This window comes from Amblyomma maculatum, chromosome 1 (genome assembly GCF_055883805.1).
Source record: "Amblyomma maculatum isolate TAMU_Amacu chromosome 1, ASM5588380v1, whole genome shotgun sequence".
NCBI lineage: Eukaryota > Metazoa > Arthropoda > Arachnida > Ixodida > Ixodidae > Amblyomma > Amblyomma maculatum.
In genome coordinates this window covers 467,954,751-467,970,676 of record NC_139344.1, presented here as the reverse complement: position 1 = coordinate 467,970,676, position 15,926 = coordinate 467,954,751, and the positions used below count along the sequence as shown (strand labels likewise).

At 45.6% G+C, this 15,926-nt stretch overlaps 1 pseudogene; it reads right to left on the bottom strand.

Annotated features, from left to right (window-relative positions):
* LOC146209891 (ABC transporter G family member 23-like) overlaps positions 1-15,926 on the bottom strand; it is a 105,103-nt pseudogene that overhangs the window by 46,655 nt on the left and 42,522 nt on the right.

Genomic DNA, 15,926 nt, shown 5'->3' with positions numbered 1-15,926 from the left:
CAATATGTAAGGCTGTGCCGGTTAAGCAATTGAGGCACTGTCGAGGTTTTCGATGTGTGTAAAAAGCATGTTTATTCAATAATACGCTTTAAACTCCCTGTGCAAAGCGACGACTGCGCCGCTGGTGGCTGAGTTGATAAGTAACTCTGCGAGCGGAGACGACGACATTTTCTGCTTCAGTATATTTCTACGTGGTCGTCGAGTCATGGATTCTTTTTCCACTGCGTTTTCATTGTTGTATAGACGGCTTTTGTTGCCTATGTACTGTGACACAAACTACGGAACATCTCTAGCATTGGGTTTTCCTTGGGTAAATGTTCGAAAGCTATAAATAATGCGGTGGGCTTGTATTTACTCGTCCCAGCACGGCAAGCAACGTCTGAGAGCGTGTGTTGAGGTCACCTCGAGTTAACAAGCCGCTTGTCATTACGTCTTATATTTCGAAATGAAAGCACTTGAAACAATATCGGCGCGTCATTGTCAATTTTTATGTCGATCGCTACCATTCGCTTTCAAGTGGATGAAACAAAATATTTTAGTTACCGCGTAAACCTGTAATAATTTACCTATTGTAGTGCTGCGTACTTTTGTGGCGCTTTAAATTTTTAAATCATGCCGTAGGTCTTAATAGCAAAGTTAGGACCGATATGATGAGTGTCGGATACGGAATTTAATTAATTAAACTCTGTCCACAAAGTGCATGGTACATGCATTTAATGACCTGAGCAGTACTAGTGAAGATCCGCTTCTCTATATGTTTCATTTTTTACATAAGCGCATAACCTTTACGAAACGTACAATTATCGAAGGTTGTAAGCGATCGCTTTATCGCATTTCACTCACATCCGACTGTGCACGCTTGTCATCGACACGATCCAATCCATTGTGGCGGCTAATTTCGTATGGGGATGCTTTACACGCGAGGGAACTTAATTAAGCATCGCCTATTACGATCGGAGCGCGATTGCGTTGTCGGACCCCTTTTGCATCGCGAATTCAGTAGGTCCACCTTTTTTAGCTTGAACCATTGAGTCTTCACCACCTATGAGCGCGCATCAGCCTCGCAAAACGAACATCATGCCTTCGACTTCCACCCAAACTCAATGTTGAGTCAGTTTTGATTTCCGCTTAATTATCTTCCTTTCGTTACGAACTGGCTTGATAAATTTAGCGTCAATCTGAGCATTACAAACTGCTCCTGAATTTTCTGCGGCACGGGACCCTTAGCGACATCACATTAACGTCCTGTGAGTTCGGCTGATGAAGCGATATGCCTATAAGATAGCGGTGCTTGCACGATGCAATGGCAGGTGGCGTAATTGTCTTATATTTTGGGTCGATGCGAGTTGCCATGACCATATAGAGATAGCAAAAAAAGGCTGGGTAAATAACAAGAATAAGAAAGCTAGATAGGTTTCAGCGACTCACTGCAAGGTTTATCTATAACAAATACCGCCGTAACCATTCTTCAACAGACCTCTGCCAGCAAGCCCAACTACCAATGCTAGAAAGCAGAACCAGGTATGAAAGACTAAAAACCCTTTACCTCATTATCAGCATATATCTAAAAATTAATAAATCAGACTACTTTGAGATCAAAACAAATGAGACATCAAGGCATCGTCATAGTAGGTTCATCCCATTGCCGGCTATAACAAATACTTGTTTCAAGTTTAGTTATTCTCCGCGAACTTGTAAAGGCTGCAACTCTCTTCCAGATTCTGCTGTTCGATCTTCATCATAATGTGAATTTGTACGCCATTTAGAAAGTTTCATCTATATCACTAGCACAGGGCGATATGAGGTCATATTGCTGTTGTTCCGATTTCTGTGTGATGCGTTTTTGTTTTGTGTGTGTGTGTGTGTGTGTGTGTGTGTGTGTGTGTGTGTGTGTGTGTGTGTGTGTGTGTGTGTGTGTGTGTGTGTGTGTGTGTGTGTGTGTGTGTGTGTGTGTGTGTGTGTGTGTGTGTGTGTGTGTGTGTGTGTGTGTGTGTGTGTGTGTGTGTGTGTGTGTGTGTGTGTGTGTGTGTGTGTGTGTGTGTGTGTGTGTGTGTGTGTGTGTGTGTGTGTGTGTGTGTGTGTGTGTGTGTGTGTGTGTGTGTGTGTGTGTGTGTGTGTGTGTGTGTGTGTGTGTGTGTGTGTGTGTGTGTGTGTGTGTGTGTGTGTGTGTGTGTGTGTGTGTGTGTGTGTGTGTGTGTGTGTGTGTGTGTGTGTGTGTGTGTGTGTGTGTGTGTGTGTGTGTGTGTGTGTGTGTGTGTGTGTGTGTGTGTGTGTGTGTGTGTGTGTGTGTGTGTGTGTGTGTGTGTGTGTGTGTGTGTGTGTGTGTGTGTTCAGCGACGATTCTTGATTGACTACTTATTTGCATCGTGTTCTGTGTTTTTAATTTTTTTTTTTCGTTTTGTATTTTCCACTCCTGTTACAGCCCCTCATGGTGGCTGGCAGTATTAATAAATGAAATGAAATGGAATGAAAACAGCGTATACTCTTTTCAAGTAGTTGATCAGTCGACGCCGCAATATACCATTTTACCGAGAGCAAGCAAGAGAAGAGGAAAATACTCTCTAATCCAGATTTCTTGCGCCGGCTCATTGTTGCCAGCCCCGAGTGGGCTGTGCATTCGCACGCTTCTTGCATAGCAGAGTGGCCTTGCACCTCGGTATGTTGTCGTTTGAGATACTTAAATACTTTTAGTCACGCCCCGTTAGGTGGTAATGCCATCGGAACTGCAATGCGTGATCGTGGATTGCACAAACAATCAAAGAATTCGTAATATGATTGCCGAGAGCGTATGCGGGAAGCATGCAGCGACAGTCCGAGTGCGGCTGTAATATGTTTCTGCTTCACAGCTATCCAGTATATTCTGATTTTATTCGCATATGAACGTTTTGTGTAAGCCAGCTAGACTTAGTACCAATGACGGACTCGCGAATAAGATGCCCATTTTTCTTCCTCCGCCGTGGTAAACACGCACGCCGGGCAGGCCGTGCCTCCCACAAGCCCTCCGTGCCAACGGTATACGGTGGATTTCTTCCGGCAGCGCAAGAAGAGCGTGCTAAAATCTGTTCTTCACTTAAACAATAAGCCGACAGCAAAAGAAATTCTTTCGGATTTCTGACTCATATCGTCTTATTGATAATTGCAATACAAACAAGTTTCGCAACACATTGCCGCTGGTGTGGCGCATGGCTCATCCTCTGCACGCTGGGTCCGCTGTTAAGTCGTCACCGAAATTTACATATTTATTTTACTGATAGGATGGGATCTGCAGTAAGGCAGTTCCATAAGAGACCATTTACTCTAGCGCTGAGCAATTACAAAGTGCGGTCGGATGTGCCTTCGATGCGAAACAATTTAGGCCTAGCGACTGCTATGGAGTAGCGCTCGACGAGAGTGCCGTCGTCCGCCGCACCAGTGGGCGGCGCCGGTTTCGTAAACGCTGCTGTATGTGATGCGAATTTGTCATCCTCCTTCATGGTGCAGCTGAGAGCTCACGTTTTTTGACGTTTTGCTCACCAATACGTAGTACAAACGATGCTGCTACGACGTACTGGACGGGGTACGATGTTGCGCAGAAGGACGAACACTAAGGCTGCATAAAAACGTCGGCGGAAATTTAGACATTACTTCCTTCATGTGCTGTTCTTGAACCGTGGTTTAACTTGAAAGTACAGATTGTTGAAGCAGGACAGATCGATCGTATATCGAAATGGGTCGGACTTAACGTTATATCATTGCGGCGATGACTGGAAAGCATATTTCGTATATCTGCATTCCGCGTTCGGTAGCTGCCCGTACGGTTCATTCGCTGTGTGTTTGTGTGTACAGTTACCACTGCGAACATAAAATATAATTGAAAATACATGCATCGTGAAAGATAAAGCAAATACATCCTCACAGTTTACTCTGACGTGTTCGGCCTGCGGAAGAGGAACGCAGTCCTTCGAAGTCGTCGCGGCTGCTAGTGCTGTTTCCAACAGCTGCCGCCATGCCAAACGGATGGTATACGGTTTGCTGGCGCGCTCAAACGGAGCCCAGTATAGCAGTAAGATGTCAGATAGTTTTCACGAGCACCACGAAATAGCACTTTTACACTGCCGCATCGCAGCACCAACACGCACAGCACAGCCCAAGGAGGCGTCAAGAGGAGCTGGAGCAGACTTTCTCAGTTTGGATCATACGGGGCCCCACCATCAAACTAAGATGACCATGTCCAGACATTAAAACTAAAGTCGTCTATACGGACAGTAACGAGGGGCTCAATATTGCAGCTGGTCATTTAGCGCCTGTTAGTAGGAGACGCGTGTACGCATTAGTTTCTTCCAAATGTTTGTACAGCATCATCAATGTTTTCCCTTCAACACGAAAGGGACAACGGACAAGAACTGCCATCGCGAATGTCGGACCGACCAACGGCAACTCGTATCCAGGAAGCATTTTCGGAAATTCCCGCTAGGCGGCTTTCAGGCGCACAGTCACGAAGACCGATCGATGGTGTATAAAGTAGTTTGCCACTGTCTACATTTTCAAACACGAAGACGCAACAACCTCAACCATGACGCTGTTAACGTTCTGTATACATTATGTCAGCAAATTTGGGCAACCCTGCAGTGGCCCCAGGATTAGAGGAGGTCAGTTTGCATCCCCATTCCAAAAAAAGGCGGTGCCAAAGATTGTTCCAACTACCGCACGATCACGCTTATTTCGCATGCTAGCAAGGTCATGTTGACAATCCTCCAAGGTAGGCTACAGCAGTATGTGGATCGAGAGCTTCCGGACGTTCAAGCTGGGTTTCGCAAGAGCAGAGAAACTAGAGACCAGATTGTCAACCTTCGCTGGATCATGGAAAAAGCAAGAGTTCCAGAAATACATCTACTTTTGCTGTATTGTTTATGCGAAAGCGTCTGCGTAGATCACAGCAGATTGTGGCAAGCTCTCCAAGAGATGGGAGTTCCAATTCACCTCATCTGTCTCCTCAGGAACCTGTGAGAAGGGCAAGAGGCCACAGTCAGAACAGGGCATGGTCTTACTGATTGGTTTCCGATTAAGAAAGGAGTAAGACAAGGCTGCATACTGTTGCCCTGCCTATTTAACCTATATGCTGAGTGCATCGTGAGGAAGGCCGGTCTGGACGAGTCTCCAGCTGGAGTGAAGATTGATGGAAAACGTATAAACAACCTTAGATATGCGGATGATACCACTTTAATGGCAGAAAGTGAAGTGGAACACAAGAGACTTCTGATGCGCGTACGAAAAGAGAATGTGAAGTTTGGTCTTAAACTGAACATTAAAAAGACAAAGATCATGTCGCCTTGCCCTATCAAGTCCTGGAGCATCAAGGGACAAGAAGTGGAAGCTATGACAGATTCTCTTCTTGGACTCCAAGATTACCCCGGAAGGAGATTGCAGCCATGAAATTGGGAGACGCCTGCTCTGTGAAAGAGAGCCATGGCTAACCTTGGCCGCCTAGTAAAGAGCAGAGACATTAGACTGCCGACCAAGATTCGTATAACTCGTGCTATAGTCTTTTCAGTTGTGATGTATGGATGCGAGAGTTGGAATGTGAGGAAGGCTGACCACCGAAGAATTGACGCTTTTTAACTGTGGTGCTGTCTGAGACTCTTGAGAGTGCCTTGGACTGCCAGAAGATCAAATCAATTGATATTGTCGACCATAAACCCTGACTGCTCATTGGAGGGTCAAATTCTAAAGTTAAATCTCAGCTTCTTTGGTCATCTTATGAGAAGAAAGGAGTCGCTGGAGAAATATTTGATGTTGGGAAAGGTTGAGGGTCACCGGAGAAGGGGTAGGCAGCGAACGCGATAGTTGGATGGCATTCTCGAGGCGCTGCAGATGAAGTTATGTGATGTTAGGAAGATAGTAAGAGACCGGAAAGCATGGCGTGATATGGTCCATAGGGTCACGAAGAGTCGGGCACGTTAACCACTGAACTGAACTGAACTGACATTTTGGATACACAGTATCTATACGTGATGGTCCCTCTTCTTTGCACAAGAGCAATGGCGGTTCCCCATTGGGTAGTCTGAACATGAGGATCCGATGCCAAATTCAAAGTCGGACTTCACTTTCGTACATTCTGTGAGCTTCGAATTGTTCCTGCTGTACCGTCGGACGGCCTTCATCTCCTTGTAGTTCGGCAGTGACTCGGCGTCTTTGTTGCTCCGAGACTTGGCGCCGCCGCTTAGGGAGACGTTTTCCCCGCTCCTCGAGCGTCTCCGACGCTCTATTAGGCTTTTTTTGCTTCATTCGCAAGTTGTCGGACGGCATCGCGCTATGCGATGACTTCCCTATGCGTAGACGCTTCGAAGCGCAGCCTCCGGTGATGTCATTCACAGTACGCGCGCTCTTCGTCCGCCTCTTCATCCACTTCGCCTCTATCCAGCACACGCATGCGCCGCGGCTTATATTGTGAGCTGTGTGGTAGGCAGCAATTGCAGTTCCTTTGCTTAGCTGGGCCAGGACGCATCACTATTCGTATATCGTCACATCTGTCTCATAATTTTGACGAGTGCCTGTGCTGGCCAAAATCAGCACTCTAAACCCCTAATACAAGCAAGCAATTGAAGTAAATTTAGAGTAAACGCGAATTTTCGTGTATTTACCGGTAGCATCAAGGAAGAAGTTGATCATGCTCGCTTTCTCCAAACTTGTGTTCAGCTTGAAAGTGTTCACCCTGCAGGCAATAAAACAAAGACAGCGATCATATGCAGCAAATTCACGATGCATCGCCGTGCATTTCAACCCGAAATAATCATTCAGTGAACTACATTAGTACGAGCATTAAGCGTCCCACGTTTTAAATATAAATGACGGCATCGGCCGCATGCCTATCGGTCGAATATTTGTAGTTTGTATTTGTGACATGGTCGCGGATACCCTGACGAGCACGAAATAAAGTGTGCACTGGAGACCGACGACAGAGTCTGCAGCACACTTCTGCTATAATTGGGGGTGGGGGGGGGGGGGGAGGGGGGAATTTTTTGGCCTCTAACGTTTTCTCACACAAAGCGGGGTATCGCAAAGCATTCTTTTCAAAACGTGCTTTGCAATTCCCGGGAGCGTCTGTTCCAGGATAGTTTCATTAATCAGGTCCAGCGATTTTTAACTAACTGCTGGTTAGCTTTCCAAAGAACTAGTATCCGAAACTGGCTTCACTGCCAAGGCACAAATGTAATATGATGCCCAGGCTACACCCAGCCACGAGCGGTGGAAACTCGTCGCGATGGCCTACATCCACGAAATTAGCCAACGCATCCAGAGTCGCTAAATATGCGGGAGTGGACGTTCCCATCTCGGCGCCACGCAAACTTTCTGCCCTTGCTTAAAGGTTACGAATCTTGCGATTTTTTAGAGCTGCGAGTTCTGAACAGTAGAGGTTCCCTGCGGGTGACGTCCGTCTAAAGACTTCACACTAATTCAATGTGGAACCGGTGTCATATATTCTGTGCCTGTGTCTTGCGGGAAGAGATACACATTGACCAAATAGGTAGCCGTATGACCGTCAGACTATAGCACCAAACCAACGTTAGCATTACTACAATGTTCAGGCACCTCGCCGTGCATTGCAAGAAATCGAAATTTAAGAACTCGTTTCCGATGATAACTGCGCTCCTGAGTTCAATCCCTGCATAATTATAGATCGGTGGCTCCCGTTACAGGTTCTCGTTCGCATGCGGGTAGTTTTCAACTGGCCAGCTGGGCATGCTATGTCATGTCTCGTAACCTGACACAACTCGCCGACCGATCAGTTCCCAGAACTACCACTTCCCAAGAGAAAGCTGGTGACTCCTCGCTCGCAGTGTCAATACAGGACTTTCTTAGAAAACTTTTGCTCTGCCCTGTTAAAAAAAGAAGTTATCGAGGTAATACGTTTAACTGGTGGCGGGATAATACCTATATAATTACCGCTGAACCTTACCGTCTCCTCCCTTTTTAAACAACATTTTAAGCATTCCTCGTCATCAGTGAATATAGCCTCGTATTTTACAAGTGTAGCGCTATTTTAGAATGCGCCTATGCAACTTCGAATCGTTCGAAAAAGGCCAGAGATAACACAAAATGGATCCAGAAACAAGCGGTACTCTTTGTAATAAGAAATTATAGTTACTGTCAGATGCTCTGAAAGACACGAAGGGCTAGTTTGCAGAACACTTTCTTCGCTCAGAGTAGGAAGATTGATATTCCACTCCAATAATTAGGATAATAAAATCTGGATGGATAAAACGCTATTCATTAATGAGACGCATTGCGCTTCGTCAAGAAAACACAATGTAAACAAAATTAGAGCCTATCAGTGCCGTACTCACTCGCATGAATATTCATTTTTCTTAATGCAAATGGCGACTGACATCAACTGCCTATAATGATGGGTCGGCTACATCTCATTTTGAACTTCGTATTGAAGCCTAAGCCATCGACCTAATTCTGCTTTCAAGATGTTGGTTCATTTCTGATCCTGTACTACTGCAGTCCACGCTTAAAACGTGTTTTAAATGCCATATTAACCCGCCTGAAGGTTATGTGAGCCTTCCATTGATCATGTTTTCTCACTTGTGCATTCCGTTGTCCTCAACCCGCGGCTCCGCGGCATGCGCCTCGGGATCGCCTTGAGAATAAACGGCATAGCTTTCCTTGTCTTCTCGGCCTGACCTTCTTTTACAACATTCACTTTTCCTTCCGAAATGGACTGAAATCGGCTTCCTAATGATAGGTTGATGGTGGTTGCGCTTGATTTCGTATTTTTGATGACAGCTTCAATCATCGACCTTGCTTTACATTACAAATGATGGTTCATTTATTATCCTGTACCCCTGCATTTACTGCTTAATATGTATGTTTCCGCTTTGATTGCTGTGCAAGTTACTGTAACTTTTGTTGCTTTTAATACTGCTCATTTCGTTGTTTATTCGCTGCTGCACTGCAAGCTTTGTTAGTGTGTTTTACGGAGAATTTACTTCAGTTGTGTAACCCCTCTTTCCAAGCCGTCTAGAATAATGACACAGAGGAAACATAGGTACGGAGAGTGAATATCAGATAGCTGCCACAGGAAACGGAGTGAGGCGATTATTGTAACTTTTAGTCACCAAAATACCTAAATTTAATGTATATTTTCTTGATGATTTTTTGAGAATTTTCTAAGTACGCACGTGTTGCGAGGTGCTCGCTTCAAAATTTGCAGTCTGATTCATTTAATTGAGGACACAAGACGGTGGCAGTCGACGCGAAATTCTAGCAGAGTCATTCAGCACTTCTGTCAGCGATGGTGCGGTCTACGGTAACTGTTTCACTCCTCAGAGTGAACGAAACGCTCCAAACAACAGCTGTGTCATGCTAGCGGGAAGTTTCGCGTCGACAACTACCACTTTGCATGCGTGATAACGCGAAATCTTGGCAACTTTGTGGCTGACTATATCGCAACACTTGGTGTTTAATATTTTAAGGCAATAAAGTGATGTAATGTGACGTCTATAATTCTGACAAACGGAGTAAACTAGAATTACGATTGCTCCTAGTTCCCAATACGACCATTCACGCTAGCCGCAGTGGCTATTAAGTTTATTCTTATATATCAGCTAGTTCTTACCTGGCGAAAGCAATCATCCTCATGCTTTGTGTCCGCTTGTCGCGTAACTTTGTTTAAGTATGCGTTTGACGTCCTTGTCCGTTTTTTTTTTACTTTCAAAGAGCTGTAGAGATTAATTTTTCAGCTCCCTGCGTACGAGCTACCGAATCCCCTTATGTCGCGCTTTTCACAATAACAGGCATGAACCCACTCTCCCTGAGCTTGTGAAGGAGAAAACACGGGCAAAGATCTTACCTCTCGCGCAGCGTGTCCGTGTAGGTGCTCGGTATGTGGATGGTGCCCCAGGCGGCTTCGTCTAGCACCGCGTCGAAAGCCTCCCGCAAGTTGGGGTACGGCTTCTGCGAGAGAGGAGAGAGGAACGCACAACACGCAAACTCTCCGGGATTCCGCCGTTGATTTGGAGTCTTGCGGTGCGGCCAGTTATTATGTTTTTAAACACTGCTTGGAGGGCACGTGAGACGCCTTGGTTCTATAAAAGCACCTTTTAATCTTACAACAATAATTTTAACACTGATCACTACACTGATGACTATATAGTGCTCCTCCCGTACATTCAAGCTCCCATTCCGTTAGAAAATTAAATGCTACCCTCCCCCCCCCCCTCCCTTTGCACACACAAACATATGCTTTTCTTTCCCTGCAGAAACTGCCCAGCGCGGAAGCAGAATCATCTATAATAGAGCGAACGCAAGACGTGGAAGCAGTTTTGCACTAAAATGTATATGCCGTAACAATTAAAGCCTTTAGTTAAGGAGCTATGTAGACGAAATTGCATATCAAAGCTCCAAAAGTCTCGTGATTTTCAATTTGACGTTCGGTGGTTCGCCAAGAGATATATTCATTCATTCATTCATTCATTCATTCATTCATTTATTTATTTATTCTTTTTGTATATGCCCCGACGGCCTATGCAAACGGCATTAGAGAGGGTAATATGCGACTTACAACATAGTGCCATTTCGATTGTTTAAGCGGGTGTATGAATTACGAACAGGGCTGCTTGCTAATATTTGTTCCATATATGTTTTAGATGTAGCGTGAAAGCGCAACACCCGCACTGGATCTGTTCTACTCTGATAAGCCGAAGTGCAATAACTACCCTCTAAATGAGAAAGGAATAACAAGGATGAAAAGACGGTACTAGTTACAATATCACAGCCGTTAATCCTTAAAATAACCAGCATCATTTTTCCTTACAAAAAAAAAAAACAAAGGACGCCAGCCATATTTAATCGCGTCATGAACTGTACGTCTTCAGGTCTAAGTGTCGCAGTGTGACAACATAATAGCAGGAGACTTCCCCCGTTTCTGTAAGACAATGGTTTACATGCTTTCACACAGCATTCCTTATGACAAGTTTGCTAAATAAAAAAAGTGTTTCAGTTGGCCCATTGTTCCTTTTTCGGGCTATAGTGTCATATTCGTAGCACCAGGACAAACAGCTCAACCCTTGTTCCTAGCACTGAACGTGCAACAAGCAAAACTAGCACGCGAATAAGTAGACCTGAGCCTGGCGAGATACATTCAAAGACGTGACAGACCGAGGCACGCGTTTCCTTTACCTGCTCGACTGTGTCGGCAGAAATTTCGGCGAGAAAAGCTCTGCTGAACTCGCCGTCCCTGTCGTCGTTGACTACGCCGACAGGTAAGTTGTACGGCTTCCCGCCCACGAAAAGGCAGAAAACGACGCCCACGCAAGACGGCACCACCAGCTGGAACACCACCGTCCTGCCAGAGGTGGAGGAACATTGCGCTTAAACGCGATAACAGCGGGACACGGGACAACTGCGCACCCGGCAAGCATTCACAGCCACTGTAGGAGAATATGGACTTGCACATATTCATGTATGCGGATTATATATGTATGCATATATTCATGTATTAACAAAGCAACGATACGGCGCATTTCATTGCTGTATAGCAAAGGTGCGAAGAATGCATAAGCAAACGTGACACTTTATTAGCAATTAGGTTTGCCTCAAACTTTTTATCTTATGTTAGGTTATATTTATATAGGATTGATACTTGCCAGCTATATTTCAAAAATGGAGGCCTTCAGCGTCGTATGTACCGTCTGTTGCAGAAGTTTGCAGCCCAACGCGCCGGGCGGAGTAGCAATATCGCTCCCGAGGGGCGGCGCTGCGCCCGCCGGCGCTGCCTGGTGACGCAGCTATAAAGAGTGAGGAGGCTTGTACTCTTTCCCTCGTCCCGCTGCTGAGAGCAAAGATGTGCGATATCAACCGCGAGATAAAGGGAAGAGAACAAGCCTCCTCACTCTTTATAGCTGCGTCACCAGGCAGCGCCGGCGGGCGCAGCGCCGCCTCTCGGGAGCGATACTGCTGCTCCGCCCGGCGCGTTGGGCTGCAAACTTCTGCAACAGACGGTACATACTGTCAGCATGAGTGAGTTTGGCGAATGGGTAATGGTTCTTGTTGAAAACCAGCACGAAAAAGACGTTAAAGAACACGTTACACCGGAAATCCTGTGTCAGCGTCGAGGACGGCGCTGCGAGCGAAAAGGCACGAGCTGGCAGCTGACATAACTGAGCACTGAATTTTCGATGGTTTGTACGGCTTAACGAGACCACACGGCACCGAAAAAAGAGGGGCTGTCACCTTGGGTCTTTTAGCTAAGGTGGGAAGGTGGAATAAGAAACAACCTTCCAGGATGCCCAGTCAGGCACGCTACTCGTATCCCACGCAGGCAGGCTCGTGCGGCTTGGTTAAAACGGAGATTTATGTCTCAAGTGGTCACCTACGCTATTGCGTCAAACCCTTAAAGGCTGGACTCAAGTGTCCGGCATCCTTTTTTCGCGTTTTTTCAACCTAAACGTTGTTTTAAAATGCAGAAATGGGTATTGCGCAGCTTCATCTATGAAACGTGAATTATTTGCGCAAACAGCTAGACAAGAATACAGGAATGCGACGTTTCAGAATATGTTGGAGCTCCACTTCAATTAGAGGGACGTCTGCGTGCTCGATCTCTGCAAATCTAAAAGATGTCCGACAGCTATGGTAGCATGATGTAAGTTTTTAAGCGTGAAATGTTTTAAGCCCCCGTTGTTAGTGAAATTGAAGCGCTGTAGAGCCAAAAACGAGAGCCAGTACTCGCGCACTGATTTGCCATCATCAGGTAACTGTTTTGCTGTCATCCAGGGGCCAAAATAAAATCATCCGGGCACCGAACGAGATTTTGCAAGACGTTTTCTCTGACAGTCAAAGATGACAGGGGCGTTGCGCGCAGCAAGGGCTTCCGCGCCATCCCCAAGAATGTCGGCACGATCCCATACAATCAGTCTTTGACTGTGCGGTGGTGTCAGTTAATGGAATTTCCCCATTTTGCAGGCGGATGTATATACGCTCGGAAAGCACTCGAACACGCTGGTCAATGCACATTCTCGTTAGGCCTGCGTCACGTCATAGCAGCGTGCGCTCCTGCATCGTGCTGCATTTCAGTGCCGTCACCGACACAGTTGCTTAAGCCGAGCAAAAGAGCCTGCTGAAAGCAGAAGCAGGAAGCGTATGCCTTGCGGGAAGCGATCCATTTGCGAGCCAGAAAAGGTCTGCTGCCCGCAATAATGCTGCCAGTTATTCATCACAGGCATTGCTCGCGCTAGCTCGGCGTCTCTCTTTTATGGTACATGTTCGAGGCAGAGGTGATAAGGTCAGTATGTGGCTCCACTGATGTCCAAAGGGAACCGTCTTGTGCTTCCCGAAAGCCTCACCACAACTGATATGTACTGAGTACATAACGGAGTTTTTATTTAGAGTGTAGGGGCCCGAAAGTCCCCAAAGACTCGTCTGCTTGAGCTTCTTCCCTCATTTGCCGTCTTCGGCACTCCTGAGGCGACCCAAGGCCAGTGACAATGTATTGCCTAAGCTGGAGCTTTATGTAGCATATTTCTAGAGTCTCGTGCATGCTTGGTTTGGGCAATTTGTTTTGTGTGTGTGGGAATTTCCTTGTCTTGCCTGATTTTTTATGATGTGCATGCTGGTAAGGTACTCAGCCTTTAGGCCTTCTAGAAGATAATTTTTTATCACATACTTGATGTCGTCCACCGAAAAGGCTTCCCAGTACAGGGTTCACTGAGCAATATTCAGCGATGGTTACTGCGATTTCTCCAAAGCGCATTATTTTACCAGTTATTTTTAGTGGAAGTTGCGGAGAACTTCCAAAAGAAGGTTCCCATTTGTTAGATTATTTTATTTTGTACCCCTTACTAACTTCTTTTGTCAGGGTCTTTATAACAGTGAGCCAGGAGCTCAGTCTCGAAGTTTTCTCGGCTTGTTCACTGTTCACCATGTGGTAGTGCAAATAGTTGTTGGCTTTTTTTTCCTGAAGAAACTTGTGGAGTCATCGATGAGCCTTTGGTTTCGACAGCAATAGAAACGCAAATGTGTAACCATAAAAAAAATATTTTCCGCAGTAAGCAGCCGTACATCACGCAGCCCAACAAGGAAACGCGACAGGAAGTTAAAAAACAGTCGTGCCGCCGCCGTGGCACGGCGCATCGACAATGGGCATGTTGCCTAAAAGGTCCTTGTTTTGCATTGTGCTGGTTTTATTGCTCAGTTTTGCCAGATCGCCAGGCATCTTCGACGAACCAGCTGTTGACACGTGCTTCTGTCAACAATTGCGGCTGATGACGCATCGTCACCTGCACATCAACTTCACGACTGGAGCGTTACCGTCGAACTTCCACGTGACATCAACAGATCCTGCTTTAAAAGACGTCCCGCAAGAATTCCTCTTCAATGGGCACAGCGCGTCGGCAATGGGCATGTTGCCTAACAGGCCCTTCTGCTTTGTGCAGGTTTATGGCTATTACTCTACTATTAAGAGCGACCACCTATTCCTTTTAGTTTTACCGTGCCCACAAAAGTGCTAGAAATTGCCTGTGATGCATATTGCGTGTGCGAATTATTGCTCTGTGGCGATGTCGAGTTGAATCCTGGCCTCGATAAAAAAGGCACTCGTGAACTTTTGGAGAAGTTGGTGGAAGGTCAGGATAAAATATCATCTGAGATAACAGCCCTTAGGGAGCAGCAGACTAATGTTCAAAAAACAGTCATTGATCTGTGCTCTAAATTTTTGTAATTTGAAAAACAAAGAACGCGAATAGACACCCTTGAAAACACTGCGCTTTCCCTTCAGAACAAGATTCATGGCTTAGAAGATCGAAGTAGACGATCAAATGTGCTATTGTTCGGAGTAAAAGAAGAATCCGATAAAAATGACGACGATCTTAAGCAAAAAGTATTTCAGGATATTTTTTTCGAAAAACTTGGAGTCTCGTGCTCTTCTGTAGGAAGGATCCACAGGATTGGTAAGCCGGGGAAAACAAGATCTGCCATTGTTTTTTCCAAGATTATAACAAAAAACAGAAAGTCTTGAAGAATGCGTGTAAACTTAAGGGCGAAGACATATCGCTGCAAGATGATTATTCTCGTAACACACTCAGAAAACGCAAACTCTTTTGGGAAATTGCCAAACAAGAAAAGAAAGAAAGCAAACAGTAATTGTACTGAACGATAAGCTGTATATGAACGGAACGCTGTACGCATGAGATGTCGCCAAGAATGTACGAATGAAGCTGCCAGGCCAGGCTTCCAGGCAAGAATCTGGCAAGCCAGACCATCAGATCGGCTCGCAAGCACCTTGACTTGCGGCACCGAGTGATCACAAATTCAGACTAATAAACCTTAATGCACGTAGTGCTCTAAACAAAACAGAAAAACTTGATGCTATATCACTTGAATATGATCCCCACATAGCTGTAATTACGGAAACGTGGCTACGTGATGAGATTGATGACACAGACGTGTTTCCGCCCGGCTATCAAGTATTTCGTTGTGAAAGACCTTCTCGGAGGGGTGGGGTAGCGGTTCTTGTAACAAAAATTGGCTGTTGCACTATTACTCTAAGGCAAATCACTGGCCATGAGAATATTTCTTTAAAAGCCTCCTGTTGCGGTCAGTTCTTCCTAGTTTTTGCAGCTTATCGACCTCCAGATTCACCAGTAATATTCCTAAACGAACTTGCTGATCATATGTTTAGATTTAATAGTGACAAGATTATATTGGCGGGAGACTTCAACCTGCCAGGAATCGACTGTGGTTACCCATCTTTTGTTTCAGGCTTTGGTGCACATGCTGATACGTTATGTGGCATAATGCTTTGTCTTGACCTGCAACAAGTTGTCAGAGAACTAACACGTGTGCAAGGCGATTCCGCGTCTGTGCTTGATCTTGTATCCTGAGTCGTTCCATCCAGAATGTATTAGTATCGGTTGAATGATCACAGTATGGTCTACATTTCATTTCCT